The sequence below is a fragment of the Mesoplodon bidens genome (assembly GCF_964165515.1).
Source record: "Mesoplodon bidens genome assembly, chromosome: 6".
Lineage (NCBI taxonomy): Eukaryota > Metazoa > Chordata > Mammalia > Artiodactyla > Ziphiidae > Mesoplodon > Mesoplodon bidens.
The window spans coordinates 13224245-13237342 of NC_138162.1; the positions used below are offsets into that span (position 1 = coordinate 13224245).

A 13098-nucleotide genomic window follows, 5' to 3' on the forward strand; every position below is an offset into this window, starting at 1 on the left:
CCCCTGAACACCTGTTCTGCCTTGTTGATGGCATCAGGGGACAAATCTGAAAGGGGCTTGTCAGCAAGGCCAGGCTGTGCCCAAGCCCCCGGCCCTGGGGGAAGTTTTCCGGGAGTCTCAATGCAGAGAAACGTTCCCTGCTTCTCCCCACAGGCCTGTGGAGTCAGTCCGTCCTGGTACATCGGCCAGAGGACAGGCTATTCCTCTCACCCAGGCTCTGCTCATTGGTTTTCTCTCTCATCCTCTCCCTTTTCTAAAACCATAGTTTTTTTGGTTTGTTTGTTTTTTAATCCCTCTCCCACTCCCTCCTTCTTTCAACAAATGCTCACTAGTCACCAGCTTTCTGTTCTAGGCCTGACGCTTCAGGGGGAATGGGCCGACTTCACACACAGAGAGACAGCTGCATCCTGGAGTGATTGGTGCCACCAATGCCCCAGGCACTCACTCACTCACTGGAGCTGGGAAGGCTTCCTGGAGGCAGTGGTGACCAAAGGGGCACTAATGCATGAATAGGAGCTAGCCCAGTTTGGGGGCCATTGCTGATGGGGAGGAGACGGATATCCCAGGCTCAGAAGAGAGGTGGAGTTGGGAGCCGTGGCAGGTGGGGTGAGATAAGTATCCTTGAAGCGCCGTCCAAGGGCTGTGGACTTGATCCTGAGGGTCACGGGGAGTCAGTGGCAGGTTTAAGAAGGCCAGATGGGGAGGCTAGACATGCACTTTAGAAGCTCCTCTGGCTGCACACAGTTGGGGGTAAGGAGACGGTGAAATGGGGCTTCCTTTCCTTTCCCTTGTCGCCTCCCCACCACTGTCCTCCCTCAGCACGCAGCCGGGCTCCCCCCGGAGACACAGCCTGTGGACAGCAGGGAAGAGAGGCACTGGCCTGTCCCGACCCTGGCCTGGGCCCCAGCCAGGAGGGCAGCCCTTGACCCCTTCACTCCCAGGACCAAGGGTCGGGATGAGTTCAGATCTCCATCCCCACCGGCTGGGAGGCTTTGATTTGGGGGCGGGGCTCTGAAAAGGGCCTGTTTGTGAATCAGAGCTAAAGTGGGGTAGCTTCCCCACCCCCTCCCCTCCCAGCACCTTCTATCCAGATCCTGACTCTGACAAGCCCCTGCCCCGGCCCGAGCAGCCCCACTTGGCCCGGATCACTGCCCCTCCCCCACACCGCGGCGGGGAGGGGGAGGTTTCATCCCGAAACACAAGCTCTTTTGTTCCACCACTCAGCTCGGCTCTCAGCCCTGCAACGCGTTGGTGGAGGTTTTCCTGGCGCTCAGGGAGCCCCAGGTCAGCTGAAGGATGAGGCTTGGAGTGGACAGTGAGAGGCTGGGAACCGGGGCTGGAGGACAGGCGAGTTCTGACTGCAGCTTTGGGCCCTGTCCCTCCCGTTCCTCGGCTCCTGCCTACTCTGGGACAGTGGTTCTTAATCGGGGGCAATTTTATCCCGCAGGGAACATTTTGCAATGTCTGGAGACATATTTGGTTGTCACGACTGGGCTGGGGGTTGGGGGCGGATATGGTACTGGCATCTGGTGGGTAGAGGCAGGGATACTGCTAAGCATCCTCTGAAGCACAGGTCGGTCGGTCGCCACGACAAAGAGTTATCCACCCCACGTGTCAGTAGCACCAAGGTCGAGAAACCCCGCCTGAGGGAACAGCCCCCTCACTCTGTGTCCTCAGCCGTGGCTCAGCCTTCCTTCAGGCCGGTCACCCCCAAGTTTCAGGCTGGGAGACTTGGGACACTCATTCCCACCTCTGCACCCTTGCTCAGGCTGTTTCCCTTGATGGGGCACCCTCCCTGCTGCCCTGCGCTTATCTAAATCTCATTTCTCTCCACCCCCTCCTACTGTTGGGACCCTCCCCTGCTGCCTGCACCAGCCCCCGCTGCCCCCTCCCAGAAGCCATCTTTGACTCCCTGATACCAGTTCCTCCCTTCCCTGTTCAGCCACTGCCAGCTTCGGCCCTCAGTTTGCACATCTATGCAATGAACTGGCCAGGTGAATAGAGAACCCAGGCCTTTCCTGCCTCTTCCTGGCGCAGGACTAGGCAACTGGGGATGCTCAGTGCAGACTCACAGTGGCACAGAGTGGGATGCACGCAGGCTTTGGAGCCAGCAAGACCAGGGTTCAAATCCTGCTCTACCATTTCCTTGCAGCGTGACCAGGGGCAAATTGCCAAACGTCGCTGTGCCTCAGTTTCCCCCTCTGTAAGATGAGTGAAAGCTCTATGAGCTGTGCACTTTCCCTTCCCTCCCCTTGTTCCCTGTCTGGCTGGTTTACCTCATTAAGGTGCCCCCCATCTCTGGCCAGTCTCAGATTCAGAACCACCTACTATTGGGGCCAAGAGGAAGAGGATCAGAGTGTCCCTCATACTTCTCCCTAGAAGCTGAGCTTGCACTGCTTGGGCTGCTGAGGACCTTGGGGAAGGAAGACCTCTGAAACTGGAGGTTCAAAAATCCAGAGGCTGGGCAGGCCCAGGTGAGCAGTGGCGCAGGAAAGTTGCTGCCCTCTTGGTTCCTAGCCTTCTTGGCCTCTCTCCCTCTATGTGCTCTTCCCAGCTTCCCAGCCCCCTCCTGTAGGCTTCCCCTACTGGGGCTGTGACCTCCCCAGGTAGACAGCCACCCAGACTTAGCTGAGCTGGCTCAGGGGAGGGGCACTGTGTTGAGCAGAGGTGTGGTTTGGGGTCTTAGGAATTCAGGGGAGACAGTACAACTGCATCCCTCCCCTGCTTGGACCTATTCATGGCTCCCTGGATGCAGGATGAAACCCAAGCCCCTGAGCCTGGAACCCCTAAGCTCTCCAGGCTCCTCCCCTACCTCCTCCCATCGGGATTTTGGGGTCCAGCCTCACTGAATCACTCAGTTTCCAGTAGACCCATCCCCAGCCTGCTAACTATCTCCTTCTGCAGGCCAAGCCCTGGTTACCTTTAAGCTCAGCACCTCCCTTGCACATCACCCCCCAGGCCTCCCTGCCCTGGGCTGTCATTGTAGCTTTGGGCCCCTGTCCTGAGCTTTTCCCTGAGGACAGGGACCCAGCCTTGTCCTTCCCTGGGCCTCCAGTGCCTGGCAGACAGCTAGCCTGGAGGAAGTGCTCAACATGAATTAAAAGAAGTGAACATGGGCAGGGAAAAAAGACATCCCGGCTCCCCCATCCCCCCCCAGTACCCTCCTCCCCCAGATCCAGTGGCTGTCCCTTAGAATCACCTGGTGGGGGTAGGGTGGGGGGAAGGGAGGGGAGGAATTTAACATTCCAATGCCCAATCCCCCTCTAGACTAATTGAATCCAAATCTCTAGGGCTGAGGCTGGGGGGAGGGTTAGAACTCTCTGGATGACTGAGACCAGACCATGTCCCCTCCCCCTTCCTGGGGGCAGTGGACACCCCTGGCAAGTGAGCTGACTCTTGGGGGAGGCTTCCAACGCTCTTTAATGCCCACTGTGTGTTGCATTGATCAGAGAAGCTCTTTACCGCTTGCATCAGGTCATTCATTCAACAAACATCAGCAAAAAGTGCTGAGGCACCAAGACAGGTGGACACCTGGGTGTGACAGGGGAGCACAGGAGGATGAGGGGTGCTGGGAGCACTTGTTAGAGAGTCCCCTGGTCTGGGGTGGGGACTGGAGGCAGAGGGTGAGGCAGGAGGCCCAGGGTGGGGCTGGCAACCAGGCCGGGGTGTGGGGTGCGAACTAGGCCGCGTGTGGGCAGGGGTGAGATGGAGACCGCAGATGTGAGGAAGGGGCGGGGGTTGTGGAAGGAGAGGGAGTCGTGCTTGGGCATCTGGGTGGCTTGGCTAGAGGAGGAGGAAAAGGAGCCTCCCAGAAGAGTGAGAAGGGACAAGGATGGGGGGAGGGGCATGAGGGTCACATGCTTGCCGGTAGTGAAGAGATTCCAACAATGACAAATGCAATAATAATAATCACAGTAATAACCACCAATGTCAGCTGAGGGTTAACTCTGCCTGAAAGGGTCTCGGACTGTTTTTTAAGCATTAACTGTTTACTCCTCCTAGTAACTTATGAGACAAGGGCTAGCGTAATCATCCCATCTCACAGATGGGAAAACTGAGGCTGGGGGAAGTTACATAATTTTCCCAGAGCCACATACTCCCTGGTAAGTGGCAGGGATCTGATGCAGGTGGGCTGCCAGTCCAGGGACCCTGGCCTGAGCCACCCACTCCCAGCCCACCCCACTAGGGCCTCTCAGCCCGGAGGAGCAGGGAGCCTGCGCCCGACATCCCGCATTCAGCAGTTAGGGCTCCTCTGGTGGCCTTGGCCAGAGCAGTCTGGGGCAGGGGGTGGTGCTGAGGAGCACGTGGGCGGTGAGGGACCCGGGCTGCCCTGATGGAGCTCGGCTGTGAAGGAGCAAAGGCTGGGTGCGCTGAGGGGGTGAGATGTGGAAGGGATGGAATAGCAGGCTCGTTGAAGGAGGAGAAGCGCCCAGTGGAGGGGCTGAGCGGTGTGTGTGTGGGGGGTCCCCAGGCAGGCGGAGGGCGGGGGATGCAGACCCCAGAGCCACCTGGCCCCAGCGGGGAGCTGAGGGAAGGAGGCAGAGCTGAAGCACCAACACCAGTGGACCTGGAGGGGCCTGGAGGGGCCTGGAGGGGCCTGGAGAGCCTTCGGGAGCTGGAGCCTCACTCCTCTCGCTGCCCCCAGGTCTGTGCAGCTGAATGGGGTGGGGGTGGGAGCTCTGTGGGAGGGGAGGGGGCAGGGCTGGAGCAGGCAGGCCCAGCGGGAGGGAGGCAGAGAGACAGAGACAGAGATTCAGCAATACTTGAGCGGGTACCGTCCATCCCCCCGAAGCTGTCGGAGGCCCAGACTGGGAGAGGAGCCCCAGAAGATGGGCACAGACACCCCGACTGGGTGGCCAAAGGAAAAGACTGAAGGGTCTCAGAGCCGGAACCCTCCTAGGCGCCCTGGCTTCCAGGCCATGAAGTTGGCACAGACGCTTGGTCAAGGACAGTCTCACCAGGAGAGAAGGGTCTCTACTGTCCCACGCAGGCTGGTGGGGGAGGGGTGTGGAGACCAGGTACCAGGAGGGAGACCAGGGACAGACCTGGGACAGCCCCAGGAGGCTCCCAGGTCAGACCCTGAACTTGGCAGCCTGGGCTTTGGGAGGCCAGAGCCCACCCTCCCTGCAGACTTGTCTGGCCACCTCCTGGTTCAGCCTCACGCTGTGTTCCAGGTCCCCGCCCCTCCGCTGCCCTCTTTCTCCATGATGAACATTCCACCATTAGTAAAGGCGGGGGAGGCCATTTATCTGAAATTTGGGTCAAGGGAGAGAGAGTCCTGGGCAGAGGTGGGTTGGCGGCTAGCGGACCGGCACCTCAGCCATTTCAGGACCTGTGGTCCCCTGAGCTGGCTTTTCCGGAGCACAGCCTCCCTCATTCTGGCGCCGAGTCTGTGGTACCCCGAGGTGGGAGTGGGGGGCACCCTCACCCTCACGAGCTCGCTCACAGCCGAGACGGAGACCCACCTGCTGGCGCTCCATCCCACTGGCGAGGCGCTCGTGCCCTCAGCACGAGTTCGTGTGCATGTACACACACGTGCACACGCACAGAGGCGCGCTGCAATGTAGGTCACCGGCTGGAGTGCCTCAGGCCTGGGGTTGTGAGGACCGAGCCATCCGGGCGGACACTTCCAGATTGGACAGAAATGCACCCCTCCCTTCGTTTGCATTCCCCCCCTGCTCGCCTGTGTCAATCTGACCCGAAGCCTCTCTAGGCTTCTGTTTGGTTTTCGCAGAATCCCCTGGCTGAGACTGCGGAACCTGACTCCATCCAGGGGAGGGGGCATCTTCTCAGCATGTGGATCCTTGTGCGGGGCTGCGTGGAGTCTACAGAAGGCATAGGGGTGTGGCCCCAACATGAAGGCTTCCCAGGCATAGCCCGTGAGACATCCTAGGACTAGAGGTGGTAATGACCAAGAGGGCACAGTCAAGGAGAGAATAGAGCAGCCTCAGCCAGTGGTCAGGGCTGGCTTCCTGGGGGACGTGGCAGGACCTTGGCTGGGGAGGTGAGTAAAGGTTTCAAAAAGCCTAGGAAAGGGAATGGTACTGATGCGGCTGGGAAGGTCTAAGATGCTGCCATCCTCCACCCTGGAATTGGGGCCTCTCTGGAGGTCACATCTGGAATGACCATCACCGACTCTTCTATAGAAAACCACTCGATGGCCCTGCAGGCCCTTCAGACACAGCAAGCCCAGAACATCACTCCCCCTCCCACCCAGAATATGCTCTTCCACCCATGTCCCTCTCTCAGCGTGGACACCAACAGTCCTGCCACACAGGCCAGAGACCAGGTCACACTGACCTCTTTCCTCAGCCCACCCTCTCAGCCTCCAACTTTTCAATCTGGCACATGGAACAGCTCACAGTCCAGAGGTGAAGACAGGCAGGGAAGCAAATGCACTGTACTCATTGGCATGTGGCAGGCTAGCAGGAAACCCAGGGTGCCTGGGAGCTCAAAAAGGTAGTCAGGGAAGGCTTCCTGGAGGAGGTGACACCCAAGCTGAGACTGCAGGCTGAGCAGGAGTGGCCAGGTTGGGGAAGGAGTCGTGGGGGGAGCTGAGATGGGAGAGTATTCCAGGCAGGGAGATTAGCAAGTGCAAAGTTGAGGATGGCACGTTCAAGACAGAGATTAATTGGTCATGCTGGGATAGAGAGAAAGAAGGGGTGTGCTGGAGACAAGGGCAGAGGTGTCATCCAGGAGTCAGATGGTGCACTGCCTTGACACCGTGGTAACGAGTTTAGACTCTCTCCTGCTGCACTGGGGTGCCCTGTGGGACTTTAAGATGCCTGAGAGTGGCCCCTTTAGCTGCACACAGAGGATGAGTTTGGGGGATAGGCGGAGACAGGGATCCCCAAGAGGGGGTGAGGTAGTTGTCTAGCAGTCCAAGGTGGGGCATGGCCTGAGATGGGGGCTGGGAGATGGAGAGTCAGGGCAGATCTCAGGACCAGTTAGGAAGTAGAATGGCCCTTGAGTGGTTCTGGTTCCTCCCCTCTCAGGTCCCCATCTTCTCATTGTGTAATAGGGGATGGGCAGGAGGACCCCCAAAGACCCTCTCCCTTGGACCTCCTCACACTTGGGGCCATTTTCTGTTTGCTCCAGTCTCCCCAGGCTTCTGAGGTGACCTCTTGGGAGGAACCCCCTCTGGGAGGGGCATAGCTCTAGCTTCCGAAGGCCTGGGGTGTAGTCAGCAGCCCAGGGCACATCCACCCAGTAGAAGGAACAAGCTGGGCAGTGGGAACAAAGGGCTGGACTCTGAGTGCCCAGTGGTTGGCCCAGGGAGGCCAGCCAGTGAGAAGGTGCTGAGACACACTGGGCCTCATGGAAAAGGCCCACCAGCCTTCTTGGCCTAAGGGGGACCAGAGCAGTGGTCCAGGAGCCTGGGTGTGAGTTAGGCCCCATCACTCACAGGACTGAGATTTGGGTTAGTGACCTCACCTCCTTGTGCCTCAGTTTCTTCATCTATAAAATGGGGATTAACACATGCCAGGAAATACATCAGGTGGTAGGAAAGCTTAGGGGAACCAGTCCCTGCTGCTGAGTGATTCAACAAAGATCTGCAACTAGGTACCACAAGGCAACCTCAAGGGAGGGGCTGGCTCCAGGCAGCCACCGTCCAGGACAATATAAAAAGGAATGATCTGGGAGGTGGCTACTGCTGTCCCCAGTCCTCCGATGAGAGGCGCAGAGAGCCATGTGGCCCAGACCCCGGGGAGGTGCAGCAGGATGGAAGCCCAGGCCCGTGCAGGAGGACAAGGGTGAAATGCCTTTTCTTCCTGTTAGCTGCTCTCTCCTTCTCCCACCAGGAGCCCCTCTCGTTGAGCTTCCTCCTGCTCTGCTGGGGGCGATGCAGGCACAGGGGCCACCCTCCCATCTTCCCCAGGCCTCACTCCCTGGCCTTCTTGTGCAGCCAGCTGCTCTGGCTTGGGAACAATCATGATTTAAGCCCCTCCCCGTCCGGCCTCATTGTTCTTTATTGACTCTTCTTCCTGATTTCGCCTCATCCCAGAGTCCTGTGGGGCAAGAAGTGGGGGCTCCACCCCTCGTCCACCTGCCCAGCTGGGGAAGTTCAGAGGCCCAGGCAAGGCCAGCCAGCAGGACTGAGGCTCTCCTGGGCACAGGGAAAGGCTGGGGGTCAGGATACCCAAGGGGCAGCCCAGGGTGTGCAGAAGCACAGGCGTCTGAGAGTCCTGGGTTTGAATCATGGGTGGCCCCACTAGCTTGTGGTCTTGGGCCCTTCTAAGCCTCAACTGTCTCAACTGAGCCATGGGGCCATTCCTTCCTCTGTAAAGAGCCCACAACTCCATGTGGAACACTTAGCACACAGCTGGGCACATAGTAAGAGCTCAGTAAGTGGGGTCCCTGCTCTGCCTTTCTGACCTGATTCCTTCACCTGTGAACTGACCTAAACTGGGGCTGTGGCCTTTCCTGTTCCTTCAGTCCCCAGAGGCCCAGCCAGCTGGTCCACAGCAAAGTCCTAGAGCAAGATGGAAGGAATCTGGATTTGGCATCCCTTCCCCACCCCAGGTAGGCTGGGCGTCCATCATTACCTCAGTCTCACAGATGGAGAAACTGAGTTTTGCTGCTGAGTTAGCTCAGCGGCAGAGAGAAGAGGAGGCCCCAGGCTCTTGGCCCTGAGGAGGCAGCGGAGGCCTGATCCATCCACACAGCACAGTCTCAGAGAAGGGCCTAGTGGGCACTGGTTCAGAGCTCGGGCTCCAGATGGCACAAACCGACATAACCCTCAGCTCTGCCATTCGCTCCCTGTGTGACTTTGGGTGAGTCACCCAGCCTCTCTGAACTTGTTTCCTCATCTTGAACATGAGAATGACAACACCAGCCTTACAGGGTGGGGGAAAGGGGAAGCGAGATGATGAATGTGAGGCACGTGGCCGGCCAAATAGTTGCTGTTTTATGGTTATTTTCTATTTGTTACCAGCTGAGGCAAGCCGCTTATGACATCTTCAGCTTCCCCCTCTCACGGGGGAAGGGCCAGGGAGTGGTGACATCAGGCCCCCTGACAGCTTCCAGCCCAAAATAGCCCTCTCTTTAGACTGACCCTTTCCCGTTACAGTGGCTTCTGCACTCACTGTCCCCAGCTGACATGACATCACTGTCAGTCATGGCTCCTGCCCTGTCCTGCTCGTCTCCTGAACTGTTCCAACAAACACTCCTAGCGAGACGGTATTTTAGGCGGCAGCTTTGGTGCAGGGACAGCTCTCGGAAAGTGCAGCAAAATGAAGCCCCCGGGCTCTGTCGCAACCTGGGTTAAATCACTGACCTCTTGGTAAGGTCTTGGTGTCACTTACCTTCCCTGAGCCTCAGTTTCCTCATCTGGAAAATGGAGCTATAACAGCAGCTTACCAGGTTTGTTGAGGATTCAAGTAGGCAGAGTGTGGGGCCTGGCCTGGAGTAGGTGCTCAGTAAATAGTACTGGTTCTTTTACGTGCAGCACCTGGAAGTTTACAAAATCACCTCATCTGCCTCCCTACAGGGCCCCCAGCTGGAGCTGATGTCCTGTGCTGGTATCATGGGAAGAAACTGAAGGTTCTGAGCTGCTGGTTCCGCCCCCAGGGTTTCCAATGCAACCAGCCCCTTCTGGAGCTTTTATCCTGGTCGTCTGAGCCCAACTCCCTCACCGAAGAATCATGAACTCCCCCCAACAGGTGTCCAGCCTCCCATAGTTGTATCTCATCACTCCTCTGGAGACCCCAGCCAACCCGGGAAGCAGGCAGGGCAGGACTGAGTCTGCCCATTTGTCAGACGAAGAAGCTGAGTCTGAACAAGGAGCAGGGACTTGGTCCAGGCTACCCGATGGCTGAGGGAGCTGGGCTGAGGCTCAGGCCACAGGGAGGGAAGACGGTGCCAAGTGTTGAGTCGGATTTAGAATCTTAGATGGTCAGAGCTGGAGTATATTCAGGGGTGTGGAGTGCAGGACCCTCATCGGACAGCTCAGGAAACAGAGGTCCGGAGAGGAGGAGGATGCCTGAGGGCACGAGTAAGTTAAGGGTGGGATCCAGCTGGTGCCATTCACCATTCACTCATTCATTCATTCATCCAATGAGTGTGTATTGAGCATCTCCTCAGGGCCAGGCACTGTGCAGGACCCTAGAGATACTGCAGCAAACAAGACACAGCCCCTACTCGCAAGGATCTCAGGGTCTCGAGTGGGAGTCAGGTCAGCGAGCAGTTGATCAGCTTGTCCCCTCCCTCAGCAATCACAGACACACAGGAAGGAAGTGATTCTCTGGGCTGGCCTTCCCGTGCGGCTCTGAAGAGCCCATGCCAGAGGGGGTCAGTGAGATCTTGTCTGGCCCTCGCCCCAATGTACTTACACGTGGGGAAACTGAAGCCCCTCCATGACGGGCTCTGCTAGGGATAGTGCACAGTCTCCAAGCTCCCTCCTCCTTGTCTTCCTGTCTGTGAATGTTGTGTAAAAGAAACCCCTGCTCCTGTGTTTGCCACTCCCCCCAGCTGTGGTCTGAGCCCTCGCTGGCCTTGCTCTAAGGGTCCCTCATCTCAGGACCCCCTATGGGGCTCTACTCAGCCCTGTCTGCTAAGATGCCCTGAATGTGCTGGAGGCCTCCAGAACATCAGTGTCAGTGGCTGGGGACGTAGCCAAACTCCTTTCAGCCCCTGAGCACCTGATGAATGGAATTAGAGCTCAGGATATCCACCCGACGGAAGGGAGTCTTGCCCTGCTTGAAGCAGGGAAGGGAGGCCCAGAGCCCCAACCCCAGCTGTGCCTCTCCCATCCCTGTCCCCATAGAGGCTCCTGGGCCCCCTAAGGAGCTCAGCTTGCCAACCCCTGACCAGAAGCATCACCCTCATTGGAAGTTTCTCCAGCCTCCGTGCCTTTGCACCTGCTATTCTCTCTGCCTGGAATGCCTTTCCTCACCTCTTTGGCTAGGCCAACCGAATCGTGCACTCACTCATTCACAAGTATTTGTTGGATGCTTACTGCAGGCCAGGGAGAGAGCTATGCTCTGGGGATAATGGCTGTCAGGGAGCTTAGAGGTTAGTGGGGGATACAGAGGTTAAACACATACACATACCATAAGGTGTAGTGCAACTAGGAACAGGTCCTATAAAGGAAAGGAGAGAGTAGAAGAGTGGGATCTAACCTGATGGACTGGGGGAGCATGACCTAGGGAAAGCTTCTCTGAGGAAGTGACTTTCAGTGGAGACTGGGAGGAGGAGGAGGAATTAGCTCAGTGAAGACTGAGAGCAAGAGGCAAGGAAACCACATGTGTGAAGGCCCTGGGCTGATAAGTAGCTTGCTGAGTGTGGGGAAGGTCAGATCACTATAGCTGGAGCCTATAGAGGGAGGGGGTGAGGGCAGAAGAGTCAGATCATGGAGGGAGGCAGAAGATGCTGACCTTGGTGATAGGACCATGTGGGTAACAGGTAGCGGGAGGGGTCCAAGAGAAGGAACCAGAAAAAGAGACTGCGAATAGATGGGAGAAAATCAGGAGAGTGGCCTAGCCCAGAAGCCAGCTGAAGAAATTGTTTCAGAAAAGAGAGAGTCATCCTCTTCTTTGGTGGAGGAGTCACCTCCTCCGGGAAGCCTTCCTGGACTCCACATGTGGGGTTAGGGGTTCCACGGGGCCCTGGCCTTCCCCATCAGAGAGCACAGAGAGCACAGACTAGCCTGGGAGTGTCACAAAGGCAGAGACAAGGTTTGACTTACCTCTCCAAACACAAAACTTAGTCCAGGACATGAGAGTAGTATTTGTTAGATGAACAAATGCAGGACCTGGGCTTAGAGAGGAAGTGACTCTGAGGCCACAGTTGTCCCTTGTCCAGGATGGCCCCTTCAGTGTGGGGACATTCCCAAGGACTTCCTGGGCTCCCTTCCATTCCTGCCTGCCCCTTTCCTAAGGAACCCTCCCCTGTCCCTTGTCCTCTTCCTCTCAGTTTCCAGGCTCCTCACTGCCTGACCAGCTTCCAGAAGGCCAGCCACAGGAGAAGACAAGGATCTGATGGGGCATGGGCCCTTCAGTTAGGGGGCAAGTGGCCTCCGTTTCCGGGGCCCCTGGGCTTACCCTGCCCCAAGCCTGCCACTAGCAAACCCAGGGGACAGCAGGTTGGGACTGTGGGTTCCCGAGAGACCACTGGGTGCCAGGTGGGGAAATGGAGCCCCAGGGGATCTGGAGCCTTGCTTGGCTCTGGGTTGGTCCCCCAGACAAGGGTCTGTGCCCTCCGTGGGGTGGAATCCCTGTGCCAAGCTTCAGGTGAACATCTCTGGAGACCAGCAGGCGTGTCGCACACCCCAGACTGCCTGCCCCCACCTCCCCCCAGGAACTCATCACTCTGAGCCCAGTATCATTTGTCTGTCTCCCATTGGAGGCTGGGAGCTCTCCCAGGGCCAGGGCCTCCGTCTCCCTTTTCTCCCCTCCCTCTCTCTTTCCTCCCAACCTTCACTAAACACAAACTGTTTCTTAGGCTTGAGTTCTTTATTCCAGCATCCCTGACCCTGACATAGAGCCTGGCATGTGGGGGTCACTCGGCATGCGTCCACCGGCCACCCGACCGTCTTAAGACGCCAGGCCAGCAGGCTGCCAAGCTCCCCCAAGGGGTGCAGCTCCAAACGTGGCAAAGGGCCCCTCTCCCTGGAAAGAGCTGAAGCTGGCAGGAGGGAGGTAATTTGGCCTTGAATCTGTGCCCGGCGGCCAGGCCTGGCTGCGGTGGGGCTTGGGGGTCCAGAGGGAGAAGAAAACAGTTTTCTTAGCAGGGACCATGGTCCCAGGAGGGTCTGGGCCCCCAAAAGGTGGATCCAAGCTGGGGTGAGGCCTCCCTTGACTAGCCCTCCTCTCTGAGGCCAAAAGGGCCCTCTCCCTACTGAGCCCTAAAACCTGCTGGCCCCCCAGGGCCCCCCCCACCCAGTCCCTCCTGCCCTCCTGCCTCTCTCCTTTGCACAACACAGAGATGGCCAGAGCGCCCCAGGCGTCCTAGCCAAAGGTGCACAGCCTGGCTGGGCTGAGCAATGGGGTCTTAGTTCCCTGCACCCCTGGAGCCCCAAGCCTGGCCCCGGCCGAGCCATTCCGAGCCTTACAAGCCCCTGCCGTGGGCTCCAGACAAGTTGCCCTGTGCCAAGCAACT

At 58.0% G+C, this 13098-nt stretch overlaps 1 protein-coding gene across 2 annotated transcripts in view; it reads right to left on the reverse strand.

Annotated features, from left to right (window-relative positions):
* The window catches only part of DAB2IP (DAB2 interacting protein), a 195897-nt gene that overhangs the window by 182067 nt on the left and 732 nt on the right, over positions 1–13098 (reverse strand). The gene's annotated exons all lie outside the window — the stretch shown is intronic.